Source organism: Ammospiza caudacuta, chromosome 2 (assembly GCF_027887145.1).
Source record: "Ammospiza caudacuta isolate bAmmCau1 chromosome 2, bAmmCau1.pri, whole genome shotgun sequence".
In the NCBI taxonomy this organism is placed as follows: Eukaryota; Metazoa; Chordata; class Aves; order Passeriformes; family Passerellidae; genus Ammospiza; species Ammospiza caudacuta.
The window spans coordinates 101,438,400-101,465,200 of record NC_080594.1 but is presented as its reverse complement, the minus strand read 5'-3'; the positions used below and the strand labels follow the sequence as shown (position 1 = coordinate 101,465,200).

At 39.7% G+C, this 26,801-nt stretch overlaps 1 protein-coding gene across 1 annotated transcript in view; it reads left to right on the top strand.

Moving 5' to 3' along the window:
• The first annotated feature begins 729 nt into the window (after positions 1-729).
• The window catches only part of MID1 (midline 1), a 237,549-nt gene continuing 211,477 nt past the window's right edge, over positions 730-26,801 (top strand). The window contains exon 1 of the mRNA XM_058824959.1: positions 730-770. The gene's annotated coding sequence lies outside the window, so the exon portion shown is untranslated. The remainder of the gene's footprint in view (positions 771-26,801) is intronic.

The following is a 26,801-nucleotide window of genomic DNA, read 5'->3' as shown; positions in this document are numbered from 1 at the left end:
AACATGGAAAAAGTAAAACAAGTTTTTCCTACGCTGCATCTTTCCATTGATATCAGTAATGCAATCCTAATTTTCTAACCTTTTCACATAACACTTGAATATGATAGTCTTTTATGGAAACTTCAATATTGTGGGAATTATTTTAACATTTTTAGAAGGTGTGTGCACAAACCTTTGTCACTTCCACTTTTCTAGGATGAAAATGCTGGCTCAGTGTTCTGTAAAATCGTCAAGTATTTAATGCAATGTGAACTAGTACTCGGTATTGGTATGGCTTTAAGTAATGGGATAACTGCATAGGTGCTACTATGCACCCACTGCTTAAAGCCATAGCAATACCGAGTGTTAGTTCACATTACATTAAATACTTGACGATTTCACAGAACTACTGCAAGGAAACTGCTCTCCCTTCTGAAGTCCCTTCCCCACGCTGCGCTAAGCAAACTTCAGGCGCTCGGACCCATTTGGTATCTGTGGAGTTAACTAAATTAAGCTTACTTCCAGTTAGCCTCTGTCACCGGGCATGCAATTTGTGTTTACCTATATAAGGAAACCTGTGGGACCTGGGGGAGCTCTGGGGCAGGGCTGTGTGTGTGTGCCTGCAGAGGGGCGAGCGCTGCGCTGCGCTCGGGCGGGCGGGGCAGAGCGGAGCGGGGCAGAGCGGCCCGAGCGCAGCCCAGCGAGCGCAGCGCTGCCAGGCAGGGACTGTCCCCCTCCTCTCCGGCCTCGGGAAAAGAGAAAAACCTGCCGGGGGAAAAATGGAGGAGCAGGTATGTCAGGGGGATCCTCGCAGTGCGGGGCGCGGGGAGGGTCGGAGCGCGGTTTGCGCTTCCAGCTGCTGTTCCCTGCGGAGCGGCCGGGGAGCTCCGTGCGGGCTGCGGGGCAGAGCGGGCGGTGCTGGGGGCAGATCCCGCAACTCGTCCGACGTTCCGTGTGCTCCTCAGTGGATGCACCTTCGTTCTGCTGAGAGAGTCTCAAACTTTCTCAGCTCTGTTGCAACGCAGATGTGAGCCGAGACTGGAAGTAAAGCTGAGATGCTTCGGTCGGTTGGCTGAAGCGCTGCAAATCCATGGTATTACCATCCTAGTATATCAGGGCAACTAAGTTCTTGACACGTTTGTTACTTGGTATTTCTTTTAAGTTTTAAACTGTACATTTTGCAAAAGGTGCACCCCTTTAGCATGTCTAGGGTTTTGGTGTGTTTTGTTTGGATGTGTGTGAATGCAGCTAAATCAGCATAGCTGGAATGTGTTTGTTACAATACAGGGAGTTCCTGTAGCAATAAAGATTTTGCAGTGAGTTAAAAAATAAACTTCAGGTGCTGTTATAGGAAATGTAAGCTAAACAGGTTCTACTACAATGGGGATTACCCAGCTCAAAACAAGGATATGTATTTCTTAGGAAGTATTTGCACAGTATGATAACATTTTTGAAACAGGTTTTCAGTAAAATCCTCACAAAGATGGAGAAAGTTTTCCCTGCAGATTTTAGTCAGGGCATAGTGAAAAACAAATTTGAAAACTATTTTCCAGTAGGTTTCTAGCTGTAAGAATACTGGTGTGCAGTCATCAGGACAGTTACTGCTAAGTAGCAGCATGTTCATTGTGGAACTTTATTTAAGTTTTATGCCAATATGGTGTATTATGTAGGAAGGGAAAAATATTTGCAGTTGATCTCTTGTAGTAACTTCTAAGGAAAAAAAGTTTCAGAGCACTAGCTAAAGTGCATTTTCAAAGTGATTTTTGTTTTTCTGACATTAAAGACTGATATATGATTACTTTCCTCTTATTTTCCTGGTTATTCATATTTATGTGTGCACAGGCATGTGAATGCACTCATTATGGGAGATGAAGCTGCGTCTTTCCTAGTGGGAAAGTAAAAGTCCTAGGAGGTTAGAAGCTTACAATGAAGATGATTATTATTTAAAGACCCTCTTCCTTCTAAATAGCTGTGATTTTTATGAATTAATGTCTCTCGAGATTAGTATTATTGTATTACCTGCTTTAAATTAATTCAGAATAAAGAAAGAATTAAAAGTCACTTGTGTTCATAGAGATTCTCATTCATTTCTGTGTAAGATTTTTGTTAACTCCGGACTTTGAATCTTGAGTGAGGTTTTAAAGGGAACGACACAGGATAGCTGTAGTAGTTTCAGTAGAAACTTTTATAGGAGCTTCAACACCACAAACTACATAGCAAGTTCCTAAATACCTATTTCAGGGCTGAAGTTAATGGGTTTATTGTGATGAATCATCTTTGGTTGTGGTGAAGCCACAAACACAGCAAGGCTGGTGGACCAGAACCATAAATTTCACTTGTTGCATTTCTCATCCTGGTGGTTTTGTGGAATATCTTTATTATTTTGAATTGAAAAGGAGTACAGAGAAAGGACTTTTAACAGGGCTGTTAGCAAAGCATAAATTTAAAGGGCAAGAGCAGACTCCAGGGAAACCTGCTCTTAAATCACCTTTTTCATGTCTCTGCAGGAAATTGCATTATTGCATTGCCCCCATCAGTTTGTCTGGCTGTGTTGCAATCATTAATGGTATTTCCCAGTGCCAAGCCAGGTAGAAGCGTGGTCCAAAGTCTCTGCAGTGTGTCTGGGGTTGGCATGAGCCTGCCGTGTCCCAGGCTGTGAGCAGATCTGTGAGGCCGCGCTGGGCCTGCCTGCCCCTCGGTGAGGCCGCGCTGGGCCTGCCTGCCCCTCGGTGAGGCCGCGCTGGGCCTGCCTGCCCCTCGGTGAGCTTTCTGGCTGTGACCCTTCCAAGGGACATGAGGAGAGCAGTTGGTTCTCATTGCTCCCAGCCACAGTGCCTGCCTCTGCCACACACAGCACATGTGCCATGATGTGGCTTCAGAGCTTGCAGCATCAGGGGGACCTGCCTAAAACCAGTGTCTGCCCCAGGGTTTAACCTCAGCTTGGTGCTGTGCCTGTGGTGTGGCACAAGTTTCCTTTAACCTGGATGCACAAAAAGCAAATTCTTTTCAGGCCGGAACCGATGCCTGGGAGATATCCCCCAGGAAAATTTTATCCTTGTTTATGGTGTGAAAAGAATTTCAAAGTAAATAAAAATAAAAATATTTTTATCCCATTTAAAATGTGGAATAATTAAAAGTAGTAATAATAATGGGATGCACCATTCTGTGGCCAGAGGTCCTGCAAGTCAGCCTGCTACCCTAGGAACAGATCTCTAACCCATGTTAATAGGTGATGAGCTTTATTCACTGATTAAAGAAAAAAGTTAAAGATTTTTTTCCCCCCATTCATTCAAGGATTCATTTATATTAATTTTAATGGCAGAGCTGTGTTCAGAGTGCAGTAATGGTGTTGTGTTGGAGTGTAAATTCTGAGGATGAATGTGTTGAACCCAGGGGAAGGCAATGTGCACCTCAAGTCTGTGCACGCACCTGTGGTGCCAGCTTTAGTTGTGTAGCTGAGACAAGACTGAAGGAAAGCAGAAATACTTGGACTTGATAGTGCTGATAATGAACCAAAATGATCTTCTGCCTTGCTGTTGTGTTACTGATGGCTTAATTCATGAGAACTGTTATTAATTTGTCACTTTTAAATCAGAAATTACTTTAAGTATTTATTCTAAAATTTATTTAGAAATGAAAGCACATAGTAAATGTCTTCAATGTTTTTCCACATTTAGTAATCTGCTCAACCTAAAAACAAAGTTAGGACACTTTTTTATAGGGTTGCTTGACTTGCATCCATCACCCCATTTTTGCTTTCAATTTCTGATTTGCATATAATTTGAAGCTGAGTGCCCTTATACATTGTCAGGAAGGACTTTGATACATCATGTTTTTTCCTGGTATCTTTACACATATTCAATAAAATTTTAAAAAAGTGCAACTGGAGAGCTTGCAATAATAAAGGAACATGCTGTAGTTGCATGTTCCCTTTACGATTCTGTTAAAGGCTTTACCATTCCATTATGCTATCATTTTGTAGTGTAAGCATTTTATATGGCATGTGTGATTTCATTGCCCTTAAGTGACCTTAGTAAATTCCTTATTTCCCCTGAAGCACATACCTAATTGAAAATTGCCATCTGCAGTTGAAGAGCTCTGAGCAAGAGCTCTAAGAATAACTCAAGGTGGAGATGGGTGCCTAGAGAGCAAAGCAAAATCACTTTTTCTGTAGAATTCGCTGTATTGCATGAAGTGAAATACTTGCTTTGAAGATGAATGATAAGGAATTACAGGAAGGGCATCTTTATCTGTCTGCCCAGTTCATCTGCCTAATGCTGCTCTCCAGAGATCATGTGATCCATAAAAAGTGTGTGTTGCCTATTTTTTAAACCTTTTTTAAAACTAGCCTCTCTTTTTTCAGCCTTTGGTAAATGTATTTGGAATTTAAAGTTAAAAACATCATTCCAAGTCTAGGCTGGGCTTTCTAGTCCAGCAGCTGTCCTCATATGCAGAGCCTTGCTTGGCTCTGGTGTGCCACTTTCAGGATACAGCTATGATGATTGCAGTCTGCAACCACAACCTAAAAATGAGATGGGGTGTTCCCCCTGAGAAACCTCTGGCCTAGCATTGCATTCATTACCCCTGTGAGCTTGAATGCCTAAGAGTCATGAAAATGAAGGAGGCAAAAAGCTGGGCAGTGTGAAGCTGAGGAATGGCTCAAAAGGCATTTTCTTAGATGAGAGAACATTCAACTGTGCTCTGGATTAGAAGTCTGTGACATCTGTATATTTGTTCACTATTGTGTAGTGTAATTGTTTAGGACAGGAAAAATGCAAGTATTTTATTTAAAAGGGTTGGGAAATGTGAAGCATGAAAAGCCTGTGATGAAGATGTGAAGTTTTTATCCTATCTTCTTGTGTGTTTATTCATTCCAAAAGGTTGAGAAAATGACTGGGCTAAAAATTAAGTCTCTATAAATTCTCTAGTCCTGTGTTATCCTGCAAGTAGTCTTATTTATCCTTTAAATTATATTTTTTTGGTGTTAATTCCAAGTTGTGTTTCAAAACCATTTATCAGGGTTAGAGCTTTGGAGTACACATGGCTTTGAGACTCATAAGGGCAAGATATTAAAAATATGCAACCTGTGTTAGGGTCTGAGTTTACCAGCTGCTTAGGATGTATTTCCCTGCTGTTTTCTTTTTTTTTTCTTTCATTAAAAATATTAATATTAAAATCTAGATTTTGATGGTGTAGCAAGTAATCAATGGAAGACAAATATTTCATTGCAAATTTTGTGTGATTCCATATTTTAATATTTTTTCACATTAAATATATTTTTTGTTCAACAAGATATCTAGAAATATACTTGAGTCTGTACAAAGGCAGATACTTGTTTCCTAATCTATCTCTATCTATGATTGTAACACGTTCAATTTCATATGCATCTAAAATCACTGCTGAATTTTTTTTGGTGAAGTTACTATTTTCATGTGCTTGTGTGCACAAAGAATGAAATAATTAGTACTTACCTAAAAGGTAGGGTAATATTCAGGATTTTCCTTGAACAAATTAAGATCTTCCATTTAAGGGTTCATTAGAGGGTAGAAGTTAAGTTGCACTCTCTCCTTTCTTTAGTAGTGTCACTCAATGCTGGTTTTGTATTGGTCTTCTGAAAGCTGGATTTAGGGAGATGGCATATTTAAAAAAAAAGCAGTTCCTTTTATTAGACATCATTATATTGAGTTCAGCTTCATTTAGCATTCATAGTGTTCACATTCAGTGTTATGAAAGAAAGGCCATTTTTGACCCCTCGTGCACAGTTCCAGGCATTGCAGTGGCTGAGAGGGCTCTGCTTGGTGACACTGCATTGCAGAGTGCTCAGGGTGTCACTTTGAAAGTGCTATGATTTGTCTGCTGTGCTCCTCCAGAGATGCATGTGCTCCTGCTGCTGAGTTCCTAATATTTCTGTTTGTAGCTGCCTAGCCTGGAAAATTCCATGTAAAACCTCAGATCCAGCCTCCCAAGGTGGATTTTTTTTTTTGGGACAAATTTAATTCCACTATGTATGAAACAACATTAATGTTCCTGCTGTGTTAATTCTGTAAATTGAGTAGTTGTTTTACTATACTCTTCATTTCTTAGTTGCTTCCTTCATGGGAAATTCCATCCAATTTTAGCTGGGGAGTTTAGGAATTAGTAGTTAGTTATGAATTCTTAACTTAAGTACAGCAATGTACCCAGGGTGGTTTGGGATATCCTGCTGGTTGTGGGCTCAAAGTTATGCAGCTGTGCTTAACTCTCCAGTGGGAAATTCTGGCCATGTTGCATTTGCCTTTGATATGTTGCCATGCCACCACCATTAATGCAAGCTTAGACTGCAAAGATCTGTTTGCCTTTATTGCACATGTGCTGCTTAATATGTTCAGTTTGTACATGATGTGAATCACTGGACTCAGTGAGCATGTATGATTGGTTTAATAAATAAAGCTTAAGATGTGTTTATAATAAAATGCATGTCCTAAAGAATGATATATATGGTATACACAGAGAAGAGACAAGTTCACATCTAGACTTGCAAGTATTCCATATTTGAGTGTGTTTTCAATGGTTTGGAGGGGTCACATAAATGTAAATACAAAAGGAAGGATTATATGCATTCATATGTCAGACAATGATAATGAGAACAGAGGAATGCACCTGATAGAAAACAAAAATATTAAAGCTTGATATCCTTCATTCTAGAATCTCACCACATTTATGGCATGAGTGGAATACTTGTAAGGAAAAACATGCATTTTTATATATCTACATATGCTCTAGAGCGCTCCCTTTAATGAAAAAGGTTACCTGGATTTGGAAATAAATTGCTGAGATTAACAGCTAAACTTTTCAGCAATACCCCATAGGTATTGATGTTTCAGAGACCTGCCATGTTGGTTCTAGCATGTATCATTCCACATTGCTGGAATGCACAAGCAGATTACTTTGGCTTGGATTAATGAAAGTGAGTGAAATGACTTACAGTTGTTTGCTTGCATTTTAATTTTGGAGGTTAAGCTGATGTGCCTTGAAGGTTTAATTCATATGTTTCTGTACCACGAGGAGTTCCATTTGGATATTTTCTCTGCCACATGAGAACTAAAGCAACAAAACACAAGGAGAAAATGGAAGATTACAGTTGAACAGAACCATCAGCTCAAAGGCCTTTATTCCCCACAGACATTTTAAAGTTGGAATGCAGAAATGGTTATTTCTGCATTCCAACTTTATATTATAATTATTTATTATAATATAATAAAAATTAAAACAAAAAGCTCTCTAGAAAGGGCTTGCAAAACCAAAAAGTTAATTGATGCAGTCAGTGTCATCTGCCAAGTTTCCAGTACAACACCCAGGCTGAGGGAGGTAGAACTAAATTTGAAAGTTATTTCACTAGCTGGCAAGCTGGTCTGAAATCAAGAAGATATAATGGAATAAAAAGAAGCTATGAGTTTCTATAGTCAGAGAAGAAAATATAATTTATTTATAGAAAATGGGGAATAATTCAGTCAGCAGGACTATCTGTGGGCTACCACAAATTAGAAAATGAATGCAAGTCGCTGATGAGGCAAAATGCTGAAATGGGAAAGCCATTCTGGGAGTCATTACTGAAGGTATTATCAACAAGAGGATGAGAAGTAAACATTTTGCCCTGTTCTGTTGTGATAAATGCCATCCTGAATTGTTCACCCAGTTTTATGTGTGATCCTTTAAGAAATGCAGTAAAAAACTGGAGCAAGACTAATGGAAAGCAAATGAAAAATTGTACCAAGGAAATGTGACATAGATTGCAGGAACTGAGAGTGTTTTATTGAAAATCTGGCTTCCCAGTGCGTCCTGTACAAGCATCTCATGAACCAATATCCTGTCCATCTGCCTTCACCCAGAGGCCCAGGGAGGAGCTGAGCTTTTCCTGCTGCCCACTGCTGCCTTCAGGAGAGAACAAAAGGTGAACACATCCAGTTGCTGCAGCCACCCCCAAATCTGGAAACTCATTGCTTTTCCTTGCATAAGCTCAGCTTGGTAAATTGCTGTCTAGAAAAGAGAATAAATAACACAGATATGGTTGTAAATGTGACAGTAATTAATTGTTCATCTCTGAGGATGGAACAAAAGGCAATTTGTATTAATGGTGAGTTTCATTAGATTCTAGGAAGAACTCTACAGTATTTAGGCACTGTGATGGGTTAACCAAAGAAGCTGCCAGGTCAGTCTTTGGAGATTTTTCAGACTGAACAAAATATTTTTTGTAGAGGATCTAAGTGTAGTTGATCCTCATGGTGAGCAGGACTCCACAAAGACTTTTCAGACTTACAGCTGTAGTTGCTTGCTATGACTTTGGCTGTGTCCCTAACAGGAAATCTGGAAATATTTTCCAATTTCAGACCCCAACCTGTCTCATGTCCATGTCCCAACACCGTAGCAGTACTTAAGCTGGGCCTGCATTTTCCTTTCATGTCTTTATGCCTCCAGTTTCCATACTACAATCAGGTAGATCTGGTGTCTCACAGCTGGCCCTTACCTGTAAAAAAGAGCAGGTTCAGCCTCAGACTGGGACCCACTGCTACTCTCCTTATGGATTCCAGTACCATAAACTCACTGCTTTACAGTTTGGGAACTCTAAATGACTTTGTTACTCTAGCTTCTACCTAGCTATCAGTCTCAAGCATTTTTTCCAAGACTCCCAATTTAACATTAGCGTTGAGTAACAGCAAATACAGAGATTACATGAATGAATACAAAACCCAATAAAATCATGGTAAAAGTGTGAATAGTTACATGTGTGGAAATGATGCCTTAAACCACTGCCATTTACTGTAAAAATGCACTCCTTTTTCTCTTACTATGTAGATCATGTGATGTAGCCATGAACACTGGAACAGCACAATCTCTGTTGATGTAAAGTAAGCAAGAACTTAACTACTGTAAATAAAAGTGGGGATTATGTTGGTGGAGGAGAGGACGGTGTTCTCCTCAGCACTGAGTCTAAGTAGGAGGTAGATTGGATAGTTACATGACAAGGTTCTTCTTGGAGAACAAATCTGGTTTGTTGTGTACAATGGGTTATTGATGTGCTACGGGCCACAGCTGAGTCTGTCTCCCCCGTTTGTGTGGCAGTTCTGAGTCATTGATTAGAGTCATTGATTGATGCTGTTCACTGCAGTGCTATATCCATTAACTCCTCTGTGAGAGTACAAGGCATAGCAGTCAATCAATAAGGTCTCAGATTAAAGGCAATGATCCAGGAAAAGGAGAATATAAAAATAGAAAAACAGGGAAATGGGAGTGAGATTATTTCTTCTACTTGATACTTCCTATAACCTTCTCATGACTCAGCATTTCTGAGGTTAGCTGCTTTGCGAGATCGTGATTCACAAGGTTTGTTTACTAAATGAGTTTCTTAGTGATGACTAAATTAATTGTTAGTGTCTAATTCATGAAATGGCAAATGCTGAACTGTTGACCTTCCAAACACTGGAAAATTATCTCCTAGTGTGATTTTAAAATATAGGTGAATATTTTGATTAGCATCAATTCTTTTTACTATCACAGTCATTCATTTGAATCAGTCCATCTGTTTACTTGTCTTTGAATACTCCACTCTGATTTGGAGGGTGCAAAGGTGTTACAGCAGGGGTATCTGCCCACAGAACATAAGGCAATTTGCAGTAGTGGTGGGTTTCTACCCAGTACTGGGGAGAGTAATGGGTGCAGTAATGTGCTTTCTGCTGCACTGTTCAAAGACATCTCTCAGTGGCAGAGCCTGAATATTCTTCACTCCTCCCTTCATAGCTGGGGCTGTTCTTCAGAACTCTTCTCCAGGTCAGTATTTAGACAGAGTGGCGAAGAAGTCACTGTGAATTTCACAGCTCTCTGGGCAAAGACTGTGGTTGACTGGGGACTCCATCTTGCAGAAGGGATGCCATAATGCATTCTGCTCATTCCTGTTGGAAATTTACTGTCTTCCACAGTGGTTTCTGTCTTAATTCAATCCTTATTCTGAGCACAGAGGAAAGGAACGTTGTCTCAGGCAGCCAATGTGTAACTGTTAGGAGAAATACTTGGTTTGTGATGGCAATAATTACTACAACCATTAATTACTGTGTTTTTGGGAGAGAAGCATATTATTTCATATTCATAGGCAACAACACTATACAACTCTCTTTCTGAGGTTTAGAAGTTTTCCATCTAAAAATAATTTGCAAAAATTAAATTGAACCAGGCTACTAAAATATTCAGTAATTTAAGCAACTGTATAGCCATATGTCTATTCCAACCCAGCTTTCGACGTCTTGCCTAGAGGAAAATACTCTCTAAAATGTTTGGACAGACTATATCTAAAGCTAAACCTTGTTTGAAAGATGACATTCTTCTAAGCAAGGTTCAATATTTCTCCTAGATCAGGACTGGGTCAGTGGTTTTTCATGGTTTTATGTTCTGAAAAAGAAAATCTGGACAATAATGTGCAAGTATGGAACTAATATTCAATAAAAAACATTCTGTACTTTCTAGAGAACTGTGTCTCAGCTTTTTTCCTCCTCTGAAATAATTTAACACAAGACTGAGAAAGATGTGTGCTGCAGCCAGGTTTTGCTAGACTTCAGTGTGTGAGGTGTGATGTTAAGCCTTGACAGCTGTGCCCGTTGCAGTCACTATCCCAGACCAAGACCTACAACATCCCCATTACAGGAGGTGATGGGCTGCCCTCTTCTGATATCCAGAAACTTCACTAATTTCTTTAGTGCCAGTGCATAGTTTTGTTTGCTTGCAATTTTCTTCCAAGTGTGGTTGCTATTTACTATTCTCTCAAGAGCTGGACAAAACTCATTGTTTTATAAGCCCAAGAAGAGATGTTTTAGGTTTTACTAACTTGCCCAGGAAATGGAAGATGTGTGCTGGAAACCTTCCCTCTCCTAAAGAGGCAGTGCTATGGCCACAAGGTGACATAATTGTGTAAATATAAACTCATTCCCTCCTGGGGAATGAGTTAGTGTCATTGGAAGAACAATGTCACAAAAGTCAGGACTTTGTGGTCCTCTGGGGAGAGCTGTCACCAAAGGAAGGAGGTACCCTGGGTTGTAAGCATAACTAATGTCACTCTTATGTTTTACATTATGAGGATGTTGACCCAAAAAATCATGGAATTTTTCCACCCAGGTGGAGGCTGCAAATGTGACAGGTGGAAAACTAAGACTAAATCAAAACAGGTTTTCAAAAGCCTTAAAAGCTCCATGTAAAGGCAGGTGCCTCCATAGGCTTCTGCCACTTTCATTAACTTGGGTCTCTTGAATTATGAATAGGTAGAGATAGCAATCAGGTACTGAGATGTTTGTATAAGCATAGAACCCGATTTGTGTTTTTCTTGGATTTTTAAAAAACAAATTTTGTCCAAATTAATCATTCTTTCACTGTAACTGTTTGACTATAATTGTTTCACTGTAATTTTTCAGACTCTGAAGAAGTCACTGCTGTTTACCCCTGGTTCCCAGGCCTCATGTTTAAGGCACTGTGTGTTTTTCAGTAGAGGGTGAATAGGGATGTATCTGTTGAGCAGAGTGCTGGGAAGGTGACAGCCTTACACATTCCCATCCAGGAGAGACTGTTCCCAAGGTCTGTTCCTCTGTGCCCTTGAAATCATGTCTAAATCCCTTGGAGTATTCTTTTTGGTGATACATCAGCTGCAGTTAAGGGTTCCTTTCTCAGAATGATCAGTGTTTTCAAAGCAGTAATATTAGTCTGCCTGCAACTCCTAGAGGAAAAAAAGGATTAACTTATGAACTATGGGGAGCAGAGATCCCTGTGTTCATGGGACCACAAGATTTCAGGGCTCTGAACACATAAGTTAATAGAATAGTCCATGTAAACTGAGACTGACCTAGTTTTTAAAACTTGCAGGTGCCTAATGGAATCTCTCTGTATTATCAAAATTATCAAATTATCAATATTCAATCTCTCTGAATTATCAAAATTCATCAACAGTAGCAAATACATGTAAGAGCTGAAGGCAGTTTTTCTGTTGTTTCTTATATTCACTTTTTACTACCTTCCCAGTTTTCTCTTGCTCTCAGATGGGTAGAACTTTTTTCTTAGTACAGTGGTAACTACTATAGGTTATGTTGAACATTTGAAAATGAAGCATGACTTTTCTGTTCTCAATTGCACTGGTTTAATTTATCTTTTAAGTTTCTGTGAAACTGCAGGGAGAAAGGAGCTTTTAAGATACTATAAAAAGTGAAAGGATCTTGCCTTTTTCTGTTATGACTTGTTAGAAGCCCACACTTGACTTTGGACAAAGGATTCCAGGCAGCTGGCTTCTCTCCAAAGTGACTTCCAACTTTATTCTTAAAGGAACAGATCCCAGGTGCAGGAGACTGAAGTAATAGGAGATCTAATATCAAGACTTTCAATTTTTTTTCTTCTGTAGCATGTTTCTTTTTTCTGCCTAATGTAAGATAGGTATAATTCCAATCTAATTTACAATTGCAATGGTAAGTACACTTTCCTTTGACTCTTCAAATGAAAAATACTGCTGTGCTGAACCCCACTGTTCATGTGTCTTATATAACATAAGCACATTTGTGCTTCTGCCTTTCCACAAAGACAAAACATCTTTCTGTTTCAAGAGAGATTATTCATCATATATGTTGTTCTAGAGTTAAGATGCAAGCTCATAAACTGAAGTAATAGGTAGTATGATGTTGCTTTTGCAGTGCACTGTTTATCTGCTATAAGGAATACAACTGTCTGAAAAGGTTTCAAAAGCACAAAAGAGGAATTATTTACAGTATTTCATCCCATCATGTACCAAAGAGAATGTTGAATGAGTATTATAGAAGCATTCAAACTGCACTGATCAGCACACAGAAATTAATATATGGTGTGTGACAATTTTGGGGAGAGATCTGTATCCAATTATAAATTCCTCTTCAGTTTATGACTAACATTTATGGAGTAGTCTTTCAAGGGAAGTGGTGAAGCACTGTGTACTCAACTGTTGGCAAATGAGGTCTGCAAAATGTTTGAAGGCTCTTCAGAAAGCAGATCTGAGAGGAGCAGTGGCGCGGATGTGATGACATGGTGGAGTTTCCATGTCTCAATTCTGACTTGCATCTTGACAGTTGTGCTGATGCAGAAGCACCAGGTTGTGCCAAATTTACAGCATTCAGAGTAAATTAACTACTTCCTCCAGCTCTATTGTTAGAGAATTTTCAGATTGGTGTTTATTTTTTTGTTGTGTTTAATTTGAGGATATGTATGCATTTGGGATTCAGGGGAACTGCGTGGCAGTTTAACTAGGGCTGGAATCACTGTTCAAGGCACAAGAAATAACAAACACTGAAATAGCAAATGTCCCACCAATTACATGACTGGTCTGTGTTATGAGAAAAAGAAAAAGGTTGATAGATGTGATGCCTCTATTACAAGGGGTGGCATTAGAACCCACTGTGGGCTTTGTAGGTTGCCTGTAAAGAGCATCTCAGCAGCTTACTCAGAAATATGCCAAATAGCCATATTCCATATTTGCTGACCCCCCTGTGAGTTTATTTCTGGTTTGTGTTCTTTTATTAGTTTTTTCATCTACTGTTTCTGGTTGAAAGCATGAGTTAGTCAACACATTTTCTTGGAAGAATTGATTAATTTTGACAACACCTCTATTATAAAGAGGCTCTTCACTATTAAGAACAGTGATTAAAGTGGAAGGTGTGGAGGAGGAACAGAGAAGCTGCTTTCAAAAGTGCATATGAATTTGCTCTGATATGGGATTTTAACCCCGAGTCTGTTATGTCTTGAATAAGTGACTCAGTCTCTGACTGCTTTGAGCTGTTCCTGGCAGCTTCTAATGTTGTATTTTGTGTAATCATCTGAGTTCGTTTTTTGTCAGAAGAACTCAGACCACACATCTCAAGTGACTTTTTAAGGTATTTTATCAGAGTATGAAGTGAGTGAGTCTTCCTTTCTGTTGTCTTTCTCTGCTTCAGAACTCCATAAATTTACCTAGGTGTATAATGAGGAATTTCTGAAAGGAAAACCTTTTTGTCTAGTTTTAAGTTTATTGATATAAAGTATTTTGTCTAAAAAGCAATTTTTCCTGCGCCTCCTTTCCTTGCAGTAAGTTTTAAAAATACCCTGCTCTGTTGGAATTATGGCATGATGAAGCAGGCAAATGTGGTCCTATAAGGCAAATAGCTCTGCAGCAACTGCTCTATAAGGGAAGATGAAGGGATCTTGTTTTATGTCAGGCTGGTACAACTGGCAGCTTCTTATACAATGCTGTTGGAACAAGTTCAAATGGCTTTTAATGTGGGGGCCCCTAACCATGTGAACTACCAGCTTCACTCTTATGATCTACCACTCAAAAGTGACTGGATTAATAACAGGGCACCAACGTCTCTTTTGAATCCTTCCTTTTGAATAGGATGGCATCCTGATTTATCCACAGCTTTGTCAGCCTGTCTCCTTGTCTGGGGCCCTGAGCATTTGTCCTCACTTACGCAGATGTTGTTTTTGCTCAGGCTGTGATTCCCTCTTTTACTAAACCTGATCACTCTTTCCTGAAAGCCTGTTTATTTGGTAAACTTGACTTTTGGCTAAGCAAGGCTTGTAGCCTGTTAGGAACAAGATTCTTTGAATGTAGCAGCTTTACCTGTTGTTTTTCAGCTGTGTGCATGTATGGTCATGCTGAGCTCCCACTGCAGTGGGGTGCTGTGCCTCCAACAAGTGTGCCTGCACATAAGCTATCTGTGATGAATTCATATCACTGGCCTGTTTTACAGCATTAAAGGACTTTCAGAACTAAGTGGTGCAAAGAAATTGCATATCTTGCACACAAAGTTTCAGTGTTTAACAATTGAAAAGGACTCAATTTTATTGTGAATATTACTTGCTATGTTAGGTCATGAGGACCAGAATAGGGATCTAATGATCTGAACTTGCAAACATTTACACACTTGCTTAACTTGACTGTATAGCACAGTCCTGTGTAGGTTAGTAGGTCTGCTGATGACAATAAAAGTAATCATGTAAGAACGTCTTCATGGAACTGAAGTCTCATATTTGATTCTCAATAGTATTGCAGAATAGCTTAACAGACTCTGCTGGCAGTTAGATTATTTTGTTCATCTGAATTTTGAAGAGATGGCAAGGAGCCTATACATTGTAAACTGGAAATATCAGAGTAATTCCTCCCTGTAAGTGTACCAGAGTAAAGTGTCACTGCAAGGATGCAGAAAGACTAGAACACAAAATATTTATAGATGTTACTTTTCCATTTTGCTCTTCCCAATGATGATATTGCTCTTCCCACAATCTTGAGATTGACCCAAAAATGCTTTGACAATGTTAAAAGTTGCTTGCCTCCCTTTACCTATCACAATTTGCTAACCAGCATTTTCATGCAAGATTTGAGGTGGAATGTTGTAAAATTATGTGCTTTTAGTCTGTAAAACTCTGGACTCTGTCCAACAGACCATTTTTACATGGCCTGGATCCCTTTCAGACAAACAGGATCTGTACCAGGGTGCAAAATTGTAGACAACTGATGCATTCTTTAAAATAACTACAAGTTGGCTCTCTGCCTTTTCTGGGAGTCTGTCAAGACTCCCCCACTGGTGCCTAGGAATGTATTTTTGAAACAGGAATTGTGAGTGCCAACAAAGTAATAAGTTTAAAGGTAAGCTTTCTTTCCTGTGGCAGTCTGAGAATTTCTTTGTAACTTAGTGGCCCTCTAAAGTAAAATAGGTGGGGCACTTAATCCTTCTGGACCAACATATCTGTTATCTCAGCAAATAAATATTTTAATGATCTATAAAAGGCAAATGTACCATAAGGGTTTTTTTTTTTTCCTTTTTAGTGGTAGACCAGCTTCCTAAATCTGTAATGTCACTGCCAAATTTGCAATTTAGAAATTTGTTACTTGATATGTGCAAATTACTTCAAGCCTCCTCCAGAAATCTGCTGTGGGTAGCAATTCCTTTGTACCCATCTAGGGAAAACTACTCCATTTCCTTGGACCTCCTAGCATTTGTTAGTTGCCTTATTTCCCTGCTTCTTCTCATTTTTGTCCTGTATTTTCAAACACAACTTCTGGTCTCTGTCATTTACTTGATGGGATCACCTTTAGCTCCTTCCTTTAGGCATCTGCTCTTCACCTTAGCTGTGGCAGTAGTGTATGAAAGGTTTTATCTATCACCACTGTTGGATTCAGCTAAAAGATACTTCAGGCAAGGAGAAAAGTACAAGTGCTGGTGTAGGATAGGTAAGAGAGGGCTGTATATGTTCTTTTTGTTCTCTCAGCTGTAGGTGGGAAGAGGGAAAGCTCGTAGGCAAGGGCCTTCTACAGAAGAAGAAAGTGATGAGTGACAACTGCTTTTCCCCTGACCAGTTAGCAAGGGGAAATGGTTCCAGATTATCTTCCATCAGCATGTCCTTTTAGACGTCAGGTGGGAGATTTGGCAGGGTTCTTACAAATATATCTGCTTCTCCATGAAGAAGCAGTCTGACTCACCTAATTCTCCTCGCTAGACAGCAATACTAGGGATGCTAGCAGAGACTGAGTGAGCATCCTTCATGTGTCAGTCAGGTTGAATACGAGTAACTATGTCTAGAAAGTGTCATACTTAAACTCATGCCATTTTTAAAATTCCAGACTTTACTCAAGTAAATTTTGTGAGCACATGGTGATTTTTGTCCTGAGGTTGGCAGGGGAAAGGTTGGAGTCTTTGGTGCTGTTAATTCTACAGGTGTCCTGCCTATTAGAGCAGTGAATGGGCCATGGCAGTTGCAAAACCACAAAATTATACCCCAAATGTGCAGGCATATGCTTTATGAAGTTTCTCACAGATAAGAAAGGTTGTCTTGAAGTAAGCCCTCTTTGAGTTCCTAGTGATATGTACTATGGCTCCAGAAAAATACGCAAACTCAGGTTTTACTAAGTTTACTGAGTTTACAAACTTTAAAAGTTTGGGAATGATGTAATCAAAGTGAACATTTGCAGAAGTGGTTAGGTGTTTTGGTCCCTCTGAATTAATAGAGAGAGGTACAGTCTACTGCCAAAAAACTATGAAACATAACAGCCCAGCTGCTTGCCAGCATTTGTTATGCCTTAGGAGATATTCTTTTTGTTCTTTTTCTACTGAATATAACCCAGATTGATGAAAGTAATTATACCTCTGCACTGGCCCTGGCTAGAATAGAATAGATTTTTCTTTTCATAGCAGCTCTGTGTTTCAGAATTTTGTCTGAAATAGAAGTGATAACACTCAATACTCTAGCTGGTGCTGAACAATGTTTGTAGGGCATCAAGGTCTGCTCTGTTTCTCACTCTGGCACCCTGGTGAATAGATTGAGACTGAAGGTTCACAACCAGGCAGATGACCTGAACCAACCAAAGAGATATCCCATGGAACATAAATTCATGCCTCCCAATAAAAGGGAAAATAGGGAGATATAGGGAATTAGCCATCTTTAGCTCAGGAACTCTCTATGCCTCAGTCTACCCACGGGAAGTGGTGAGTGATTGCTTTTGCATTGCTTGTTTTCTCCAATCTCCCTCCCCTTTTTCTTCCACTTATTCAGGTTTTTTTTTATTTGTTCAATCTTATGTTTTCTTGTTGGATTGTCTTTTTTTCCTTTCTTCTTCCCCCATCCCAGTGAGGGTGGTGCCCAGTGACTGTGTGGTGCTTACCTGCCCACTGGTGTTAATCCACAACAGCCACGCTTTGTGGGATTGAGCTACTCATCCCCAGAAGATTCTGGCATCATCCTTGTGTTGGTGCATCCAAGTCTTCTATTCACATTCTTAAATAAATGTATGTGCAGATGTGAGTACACAGGTTTGTGCGTGCATCATTGAAAGAAGGAAAACTACTGCTGAAGTGGAGCCCAACTGAACAGTATTTTAATACTAGCAGTTTTTTCTGTTCATAAGCACTTTGATAACTATCTCCAGCGAAGGGCAAAACCACCTTTAGGGGCTTTTTTTAAAGTGAAAAGGAGACTGCTATATTTATGGAACTTACTTTGGATTCCTTTAAGTCCAAAGCTGCCTCATAAGCATGCCATCTTCCATATATTTTCATATTTTCCCTTCTGCCCTTTGAATTGTTATCTATTTGGAGTTTTCAAAAATAAAAAAGCAGATTTTAATTATGTCTGTATTCATTAAATCATTTTTCTCAGTTAAATTGTAGAAGTTTTAATGGATAAAATCTAGATAAGCAGATTCAAGGAGAATATTTGTTGCTGGGTAGTCATCTTTGATTTTATCCTTTTTGCTGTGTGATTGTAAGAAAGACAGCAAGGAGAGTCTGAAAGCATGTTCTTTAAAGTTGTAACATTAGTTATTTTTTAGCACACTTTCTAAGAACTGTCAAGTCAGTGATGTGTTTTAAAGCCTGAAAACCAAAGATGACAATTCTTTTCATTGTTTATGGAGTTGTAGAGGAAAGATATGCTTTGAATTATCTTTGAATAAGATCTTAGAATAAATAGGGATGTGACTTGGCCCTCAGTTCCACTGAATAGAAAGAGAAGCTGTGCATGCACAATAAAATGCAGAATTTGAATCTTTACTTAATGAGGGAAACAAATGAAATTTCCATGCTTCTTTGGTCTTCTACAAGTTCTGTATAATAATCATAACAGGAAGTACTGTAAGTTTCCATAGGCTGTGAAGATGGCTATAAAAAAATAAAATGTAACTGAATCAATATGGAAATCCTTACTAATAAACTTGATTAATTTGATTGCTAATTTCTTGTTCAAGTACCTCCCAAACTGTAGAAAAGAGGGGTTTTATTTAAATATTTAAAATAAAAACATAATAAGTAGTAAAAAGGATTTTCTGCCTGAAAGTAAACTGAGTATCCTTTTATTTGTTTAAATACTTTTCTTTCCTCCTGTGAATTACCCAGCATATTAAGCAAGCACAATGTAAAAATGTTTCTTGCAGTGTTTCAGCAGGAAATATGTAGCTTTGGTTGTATAAAATGACAGTGCTCAGGAAGGTAAACATATTGAATTACTCCACTAATAGAAAGGAGAAGGTATTAAGGTAGTTTTCCCCCAGGCACTGAGTTTCACAGGTGCTGTAATCATGGTGGGCTACAATGATAGTACTGTAAATGCAAAAAATAACAATATGCAATTAGATGAATTTTTGTGTGAAATGTGATAAATCAAGGAATGGAGTTTGTCAGACATCAGTTCCCTAACAGCAAGAATGTTTATCTAAACCACAAAAACCTCACAGCTGAAATCACTATTTTCTCATGTTTTCAGTCAGATCAAAAGAGAAATATTAACAGCACCCTTTTGAGAAAGAAGCTTTTCAGTCTCTTTTTGCATTCATTAAAAAGCACTTGTTAGGTAGGCATACTTTTGGCAATATCTGCACCTTCATTTCCATGCTTTCTGAAAATTGTCATTTTGTGAGTGAAATGACACTGCCTGTCATTTGCTTCCCAGTTTGGGAAGGGTAGAGTTGAGAGATAATTAAGTGAACTCTTGCAAAGAATTCTGCACACCCATCATTCTTGGTCTGTGGGAAGTGTTTCTTAGGAGAGGATGCTGGCATATTATCTAGGTATCACTGCGTTTTCTTTGATAATGCTAGAAAATGTGTTGTTGAGAAACATGTAACTGAGAAACTGTAACTCTGCAGTGATAAAAATGTTACCTTAACCATGACCTGATACTGGAAATCACACTTTCTTTGGGAATTTAAATATTTTAGGTCTCATTTTCTTGTTTGCTAAAGAGAGGTGTTTGTTTTCAAATACAGAAATAAAATTACCAAATGGTGCATGTACGGATATGTGTTGTGAATGGCCATCCAGCTTCCCTTGAGAAGTGGTGTCTGGCCATAAGGAGTGCCCTGGAAGCAGAACTGAAGTTCATGAGAGCTGCACCTGGGCTGTGCCAAGACACCTTTGCCTGTCCCAGTGTTGGGAGATCATTCCTGATGGTATTTTGGCTCAACATTCCATGATGAGCCCTCAGCTCAGGGGCTCAAGGTCCCTGTTGTCTTTTGGGGTGCATGTGGGTTCAAAGTCTGAACTGTGCAAACACTGAGCCTGTTGGTGCCTGGCTTCTTTGCATTTCTCTTGGGCTGATGGAAATATTCCAAGGTGCCACTGCTCCCCAGCTTCCCATGTGCTATTTACTCAGTGGGTTGTCAGCTGAACCTGACCACTGGGGTAACAAGAGATTCCATCTACATATGAGGCACACTGAGTAATAAAAGTAATATTTTATATTTTGTAGCATTAACATTCTCCAGAGATTGCTACATTTTTGTCACAGAGGAGCTAAAAGTTTTACCTTTTTTCTTCGTTTTCCTTCTTTTTTGAACTTGATTCCTATTGAAGAATGAATAATTAAACTGATGTGGAAATTAACCCTACCAAAACACCATACAGGGCCTCTCCATTTTCTTTTCCTCTTCATGGTGTGTCATTCAACTACACAACATTTGTTTTTCTTATCCTGCTGAGTGCTCTGCAGACTCAGATTTGAAATGTAGGGAATATGTTCAAAGCTTGTGATTAGATCTGTTCCTTGTGACCCCTCTGGGAGCCTGGGCCATGGAGATGGGATGCTCTAACTCTTCAAAGGCTGTATGATGCCAGGAGTGGGAAATAGAGTTCAGGTCCCACCAAACACAGTGCTCCTGGGTTATTTACCCCAGGGCTATGAGGTGCAAACCAACCCCATGGTCCATCCAGTAGGTGAGTTCAGGGCAGTGAAGCCCCAGGGACAAATAGTTCACTTCCTTGGTGACAGTCCCAGAGACCTGGTGTAGGAGTGGCTGGCCTCAGGCCAAGATTTACCAGCCTGCATGTTGCTGTTCCTAAAGGTGGTTGGGTTTACTGGAATGCAATAAAAATGCTCGAACATAAAGGAAGGTAAAGTAACATGGTTAATATGTGAATTGTTAACCAGAGTCAGGCAACAAATGTCTGTGGTGGGTGCAGGACTCTCCTGCCAGTGTCTGCAATGGAAATCAAGTTTCCATTCAATGTGACACCCGGGATACAGAAGGAAAACAAACAGTGACTATTATCTTTCTTCTGAAGCAGCTCCAAAGTGAATATAAACACTGATTGTTTAGAGACCATCAATTAAGCTAAGTATTTAGAGCAGGTGCAAGAGAGATAACAAATGAAAAGAAAACTTTATAGTCTAGTGTATTTAAAACAGTTTGGCTTTATGATATTGTGTTTACGGGGAAGAGTATTGACTTGATAGTTGGAGCCTGGGACTCCTTTATGAACTCTCTTTAGTTTGATAAACACACTGCAAACATCAAGAGGAAAGGCCTAAATGATGGGAACTTTAATGCTGGGGATGTTTTATTTATCACTGCAGTAATATTGAAAGAACGTTTGAACTTACGGGTAGAGGTTTATGGTCTTGTTAACCTCTGTTTTATTAAGGGAGAGTTATGCAACCTTTCATATTCTGAACTCCCTAGTAGTGTCTAGGGGAATTGCTGAGAATAGGGCTTTCTCCTGTTAAGTCACTTTGTATGATGTGCTTCCTCAGAACTTGAAAGCCATTTCAGATAAAGGGTAGGAGAAAAGGAAACATTCATTATCATGACTTTACAGGGGAGAATCTGAGAAATAGAGAAGCAAGGGACAGAGATTTTACAAAAAGGTACAATGTTTCAACCAAGAGAAAATTTAATTGACTTTTCATAAAAGAATTCTGCAGATGAAACAAGAAGCTGAACCTTCATCTCCCAGAAGTAATTGAGGGTAAATGTGGATCAATGTAGCTTTTTCATCTCTAATCTTGAAAAAGTATTTTATGTCCCTTTCTAAAACAGGTAACAGTATAAATTTTATACTTTTGTTTGTTTTTCAACACCTCTTGTCCTTTATTCTTTCAAGATGTATCTGTCAACATTCTGCACTTTCACACTCTACGCAGTTTGTTCTCTCATTGAAATTTAATGTACTTTACAATAGTTTCTCAGCTTCTTCATTTTCTGGAAAGGCAGCTTTGCTATTCAGGGCTAAAGGTGATAGCAGGAAATACTTTGAGTGTTAATAAGAAGTGTGGCCCTGGCTTACTGAATCACTTAGGGAAAGCCATTTGATCCTCTGGCCAGCTCAACTGTTAAATCAGTAAGCAGGGGCACTGACCACCAGATCATCCATCCAAGCCAACTATCCCTTGGTGAATCTATCACCATGTTAAAAGCAACCTCTGCTGGCAGAGGTGAAGCATCTCCAGCAGCAGTGAGCCTTGAGCTGCAGTGGCACACAGAGTGCCTGTGTCCCATGACTGATCCTGGGGAGTGCTCTGCGTGCCTGGGGTGGGCACAGCAGAGGGCTGGGGGTACATTTGGGGTAGCATGTGGCACAGGCATGCCAGGGCACTGTGGTGAGCAGTAATGCTGAGGCAGGACTGCCTTTCAGCACCTCTTCCCTGTCCTGTACAGCTCTGCATGATGGCAAGGCGGTACCAGGGAGAGGTTTGGTGGAAATATTGCATGGTGCATCCTATTCCATACATCCTGTCTCTTGTGAAAACTGTGTTTGGTAATGCAAGCCAATCTGCCCAGAGTAAATAGAAGATGACATCCTTGCCTGTGGGAGGGTGGAGGTGAGAAAAGTTGGTGGTGTTTGTGAGGAAAAGCTTTTGGTGGTGAATGGCTTCTCTGAGAAGCTGCTAGAAGATTCCCTGTAGCCATGATATTTTCTGAAAAATCCTTTCCTTGGGATTTTTTCTCCTGAGAAGCTGAGAGGCCTCAGAAACGAAATGTAAACAATGATTATCTGCTGCTGTGGAATGCAACAGGTGCATCTGTGATTGGTCTCATGTGGTTGTTTTTAATTAATGACCAATCACAGTCAGCTGTCTGGACTGTCTCAGTCAGTCACAAGCCTTTGTTATCATTCCTGTTCTATTCTTAGCTAGCCTTCTGATGAAATATTTTCTTCTATTCTTTTAGTATAGTTTTAATATAATAGATATCATAAAGTAATAGATCAAGCCTTCTGAAACATGGAGTTAACATTTTCATCTCTTCCCTCATCCTAAGACCCCTGTGAACACCACCACAATTCCCCATGTTTAGCTTCCTCAAAGATGGACCTGCTGCTGGCTGAGTCCATCACTGACAGTGGCAGCACCTCTGTGCTAACTTACTGAGAAGGGGAAAGCTGTTACTGCACAGAAGCAATTGCAGCCAGAGAGGAGTGAGAATCTGTGATAGAAACAGACCTGCAGACACCAAGGTCAGTGAAGGAGAAGGGGGAACAGGTGCCTCAGGTGCCAGAACAGAGATTCATCTGCAGCCTGTGGTGCAGACCATGCTGGGGCAGCTGTGCCCCTGCAGCCCACCAAGATCCCTGCTGAAGCAGAATCTGCCTGCGGCCTGTGGAGCACCCCACACCACAAGAGCCCAAAGGAGGCTGTGACCCTGTGGGAACCCACACTGGAGCCTATTCCTGCAGGAATGCACCTCATGGAAGGGACCCACCCTGGGGCAGTTTGTGAAGAACTTCAGCCAGCAGAAAGGAGCCATGGTGGGAAAGAATGTGAGGGATCCTCTCCCTGAGGAGCAAGGAGTGTCAGACACACCTGATGCACTCATTGCAACACCCATTCCCCATCCCCCTGTGCCCCAGGAGGGGAGGAGACGGAGAATCCACAAGTGAAGCCAAGCCACAATCAGCCTACTAATGCCAAGAAATTTGATGTTATTGTGGTTTTTTTCTCATACTTCCATCAAAAATCTCCCTGGAAAATCCCAAGAAAACACTGTCTAGTCCTGATTACTAAGGGAGAGCTTCCCAGTACTGGGAATGATTAAAAACAATTAATAAAAAAAATCAACTGGTGATTCCAGCAATGAAGTAAATGTTCCGTGGGGATTCATCCCATGTACCAGTGGGGAGAAAATAAATCCCTTGTAGGGGCAACCACATTACCAGAGAATCCCTGTGCTGAGCAAGTGGGAAGGATGGTGTGAGGATGAGTTTTATGGTAAACATGAGCTGAAGCCTCATGGACTGGTTAAATTACTTTATCATCTTATCTCTAACACAATCAGGCATGCAGAAAGACACATTCTTTACCATGGTTGATCATATGCCTTTATTAATGTAAAAAAGACAGAGTTCTATTTTAGTCAAGAATAACATAGTTTGCTGTTAAATTCACAGTTACACTGAAGGCATTTATATATTTGGTTTTAGTTTATTTCAAACTGCCTTGCCATTTTTAGGCCTCAAATATTTATAAAATCCGTAGAATTTTTTTAGCCAACCAAATGATTCTGTGATCCTTATCGATTATATTTTTTATGAAATAGAATTAGAAGCAAGTTTCATGTGAAAAAATATTTTTCTGCTAAATTCTAGTTTCCTCATATATGTAAAGGAAAAGAAAAAGAGGGCGGAAACATTTAGATTTGTACTTTCAGTGTTTTATAAACAAGAGATGCGAAACTGCTGGAGAGACATGTTTTGTGCATGTATGCATACAAAATGTATAATTGTGGTCCTTTGAGCTTAGTTTTGAAAGTAAATATGGATTTAATCAGCCTTGAGTAAAATGTGACATATAAATATACTATCACTGGACTCTAAGGTTCTCTTTGAAATAAAGAGCTTCCTTATAATTTCTAGAAAGATGTGGCAGCCCAGGTGTGAGTTACAAATTAGTCATATATGCTGATATCATTATATATCTCACCATCTGAATTTGCAAAATATTCTGCTAACTACCATGAGGGTGTTATGCACTTTTAAAATGCCAAATTATTTTACCATGTGTAGTTATACTTTGAAATTTCAAACACTAAAATAATTAGAGAGTTGAGGATTAAAATTGTCTCAAAATTAGTCTCCTGGTATCATTCTAATATAAGGGTATTTTTAATGAATCTTCTACTGAGAAAAGTTTATTTCTTATGCTTTTTTTTTTTTTCTGTCTGTCATACAAATGTTCAGCATTTTTTTTATTTGTATAATGAACTCCAATTTGTATTGCCTTCCTTAGATATTTTTCTAAGGCTTGAGGATTTTGGAATTCAAGTACCATTATAATTTGTGTTATTTATTCAAAATGCAGGCATTCTTTCTTTTTGCCTTTTTTTTTTTTAATCCTCTCTTTTTCTCTTTATTTTTTAATAAGCAGCAGTTAAAAATAACTGTTTAACACCCCTTGCAAATCCCCTCCCAGCTATGACATAGTTTGGATTTGAAAAGCCATATAAGGACTTTTCACTACCATTTCATTCCCACAAATTGTATTTATAGAAGGAACCCTTTTTCCCTGATGTAGGGGTACAGTCCATGGTGGAGCTTGCAAGAGCCCTGAGCAGGGGCAGCCCATGGCAGGGTGCTGTGCGCTCTCACTGCCCCGTGGGAGGGCTGATTTGGGGGGAGAGGAGAGCCACACTGAAGCTTAATTATTTTTCCTCCACCCTTCTGTAGGTGTCTGGCACATGTCCCTTTTGGAATGTGTCACCAGCTTGTGTTGGTGTGCTTTCCTTTGGTACTCTGCTGTAGTGCACCCTGGAAGAAGAGAACGCAGCCTCAGCCACTGGGTTTTGCTGCAGTTACCCTTCTATGCAGCCGGATTATTTAAAAATGCTGAACTTAGAGATGACGTTTTTGTCAGGAATCACCTATTGGTTGAAAAATTCCTGGTGTGCTTGTGGCTTGACACAGATCCGGTGTGGACTTTGTTTTTGCCTGTTTGGACGCTCAGGTTCCACAAGGTGGTTCCTCCGTTAGATGGCACTGTGTGTTTCGGCGGTGCCTCTATCACTCCCCCTGTGTTAAATGGACAGTAATTAACTCTTAGGAAGTGTGTTTGTTAGAAAAAACAGCCTCTCCATGTTGTTCTTGTCAGACTGAGGAAAACGGTCTCTCTGTATTTTTTCTCCCCCCTACCTCAGTATTTCCAGCAGTACTGCAAATGCAGAGTAATAGAAAGTACATGGAAGGTGCCAGCGAGATCAAAACTGATGTATGCCTTTCCTCCCACTCTGAAATCAAAGGATTTTTATCTTTTTATGGGTGATTTAATTTGGGTCCCTGTGATTTGAGAAACTAAGCATTTTGGTTTGCTTTTTTTTCATTATTAATGGCCATGTTGCTCTTTTCTTTCCTTAAATGTAGAAGCACCAAAAATTATAGATCTGGTTGTTTCACACAAAACTGTGAAAGGAGTGTGGATAAAAAAACCTGATTTCCTAGTGACTGAGAAGGAATCAAGTTATTGCATTGCTGCAGCTGCTATTTGATCCATTAGTGTCACTAGAAATTTGACATGAAGGGAAATTATTTTTTATGTTGGACAGAAATTCACCCCTGAAGAAGGGGTCTGCAGGAGGCCAGGGCAGGTCTCTGCTAATGGGGAAGCACCTGAACATGATTTTGATCTGGCAAACTAATGCTGCCTTCCTTATTCCCAGGAGTGGTTTGGGCACCAGGATGAGCCAGGGATAATCCCTGCAAGAGATTGTACCTGTGACCAGCCTTTCAGAGAGCATGAGAAGTTAGCAATGTGATGTGAGGTATTCTATGTTTGCCTGTGCCAGAGAACATCTCAGGCTCATTTTATCGACTCATATAACTGTAGGCACTGTGTCCCAACAAAATGCTAAGCAAACACTAGAATTTACCCATGCTGGATTTTTCAGCCCTAGCAAGGCAATGAACAGCAGTAGCATACCTGGTGGATATTTTACTATACAGGTCTTTGGAAATACCACTGCTCTTGGCTGCACCTACAGTGGCTGTTGTAAGGGACAATGAAACAACCTTAGTCAGGAAAAAGAACAGCAAATGAGACTGGGGTTCAATATTGTATTTAAC